Below are 2,500 nucleotides of genomic sequence, written 5' to 3'. Positions count from 1 at the left end.
AAACACCTTAATGTGAACTTAGCCCATCTAAACCAATGTACCATAATGTGAACTTAGCCCATCTAAACCAAGAAAAGAATAATGTGATATTGGCTCATATAAACAAAAACACCTTAATGCTATCTTAGCCAATCTAAACCAACCGACTTAATTTATTTTCATAAAGAATACAAAGTGAAAATTTAAATACTTTTCAGCATTATAAATGAAATCACAAATAGTCCATGAAAAGTTATATGACAAGTCCAAAAGGGTAGTGTTCCAAATGAATGCCAGTGGTTTTCTGAATGAAGTCCAATTTTGAATGTGCTGATGTAATAACAATCTTGACGTGTGGCGATGATGTAATTTAGAATGTCCTTGAATGAATTCATAATAGTCCCAAAATAGCGATTTTTGATATTTGGACATTAGTATTGGGGTGTATGGACATATTTGTTTTGCTTATCAAAACGTTGGAAATCGCCGACACCATGCGGTATCGGCATAGGCTGCTTACTAGCCACAGGGGGCTCGTATCATTGCTTACAATGAAACTATCAGTCGTACATATAGTATAAAATGTATGACTGTCAGTTCAATTGTGAGCAACGATGCGAGCCCCTGTGCTTACTAGCCTGCCATGCAAACTTGACCGACCTTTCATCGAGATATACCTGCATGAAATCGAGAGAAATACGATTTATTTTCTCAGAAATAATTCCGAGTATAACATCATTTGTCGTTAATGAAGCTGACTGACGAAAGAAAACGACAACCTTGATGAAATTTGACACGGAACTCGCCATTGTATTACTATTCAAATGACTGCACAAATATGGCAACCTACATGTCAGTGACATCGGCGATCAAATAAGCTCTTGCTTCTTTACAGATTGAAACTGAAGGGATGTATTGTCGTAAGCAGAGCTCTCCCCTGTCTCTAATATATATATATATATATATATATATATATATATATATATATATATATATATATGTGTGTGTGTGTGTGTGTGTGTGTGTGTGTGTGCGTGTGTGTGTAATATATCTTTGTAACGACGAAGAGACAACCTATATTAGTCTTAAATTTGTACATACAAATGTCTACGGCCATACCACGTTGAAAACACCGGTTCTCGTCCGATCACCGAAGTTAAGCAACGTCGGGCCCGGTTAGTACTTGGATGGGTGACCGCCTGGGAATACCGGGTGCTGTAGGCATTTTTTAAATTTTTTTTTTGGTTCCATCCTCACTGTGAGGATATGCGATCATATATGGCCAATATTTCTTGTTCACAAATCTGGTGCAAATTTTTCAGTTTCCTCTACCTCCAGGATCGAAATGGGCCGCCTCGTATGCCGTCCAGATCCTCCAAATTTCTTCTGATATTCCGGATTCAGCCTATAGCGAATAATTGCAACGTATGCAATCGATGTCTTTCATTTTGGATACTTGTCTGTGGTATTTCTTATTCAATAATTGATAGATATATTTGGAATGTATTATTTTTAATTATTTTAATTTATTTACCTGTTTTTAGCAGGGCACCAGTCTATCAGTGTGAAACTTGGCATCCCTTAGCGAATACTTCGAATATGGGCCATTGACAAAATAAATTGGTGTATAAATCTCTGTTTTGATTACAGTAAGTTTGGATGGATGTTCCCTGCTTCCACTTCCTTGCACTTTCTGTGTTTCCACAACTTTAACGTTTCCGAGCTGCAAGACGATATCCGTTTCAAATCAGATTCGAGTCCGTCTTTAAAGGTAGCTCATAGGCTGATGTCGATTATTTACCTATTGAATTAGTCAGTTGATACAAGATAAATAATAATAATAATAATAATGCCCAAAAACAACAAAAATGAACTGAATCTTCGTTTAAATGCATTGTTATTTAAGTCCATTTGAAGGTGTAAACCTCCGGTTAAGCAACTAATGTCCGAGTCCGAAAATGCCTGAATTACAAATTTGAATAATGTATGAAGGCAGTTTATCTATATAAGTTTTAATAAGTACACTTTAATTACTAATTTTACACGGCACATAAACGTAAACGTCTGTACATCGGAAACGGTGAAGAGAGAAGCGAATATAAGTCTTAAATTTACACACACTTGTGTCTACGGCCATACCACGTTGAAAGCACCGGTTCTCGTCCGATCACCGAAGTTAAGCAACGTCGGGCCCGGTTAGTACTTGGATGGGTGACCGCCTGGGAATACCGGGTGCTGTAGACTCTAATTTTTTTTTTTTTCTTTTATAACTAAAAACAGTTGAAGTTTTTCTTTCTTTCTTTTATTGTAACTAAATTTACTTTATTCAATATAAATAATAAATAGAGCAATTTCTCGACTTTCATTTTCTCTTTTTCCTTAACTTTCTTCAATAATTCGGATCCTAAAAAAATCAAGTATAGGACCTGAATATAGCAAATGTTGCTTTGCACTTCTCTGCTCTTGGTTTCGATCCTTACTACTGGAATATGCGATCATAGATGACCAGTATTTCTTATTA

The 2,500-nt window shown here is 36.0% G+C and overlaps 2 non-coding genes across 2 annotated transcripts; both read left to right on the top strand.

Moving 5' to 3' along the window:
* The first annotated feature begins 1,084 nt into the window (after positions 1-1,084).
* LOC149770293 (5S ribosomal RNA) lies at positions 1,085-1,203 on the top strand. Its single transcript, XR_016418663.1, has one exon. It is a non-coding gene; the product is annotated as a 5S ribosomal RNA (ribosomal RNA).
* Positions 1,204-2,104: 901 nt separating this feature from the next.
* LOC149770292 (5S ribosomal RNA) lies at positions 2,105-2,223 on the top strand. The gene has a single exon (XR_016418722.1). It is a non-coding gene; the product is annotated as a 5S ribosomal RNA (ribosomal RNA).
* Positions 2,224-2,500: the final 277 nt, after the last annotated feature.

The sequence above is a fragment of the Sinohyriopsis cumingii genome, unplaced genomic scaffold, assembly GCF_028554795.1.
Source record: "Sinohyriopsis cumingii isolate HCF-2022 unplaced genomic scaffold, ASM2855479v2 utg002479l, whole genome shotgun sequence".
Lineage (NCBI taxonomy): Eukaryota > Metazoa > Mollusca > Bivalvia > Unionida > Unionidae > Sinohyriopsis > Sinohyriopsis cumingii.
Note: the sequence above shows the minus strand (reverse complement) of the source record. Positions and strands in the feature narration are given on the sequence as shown.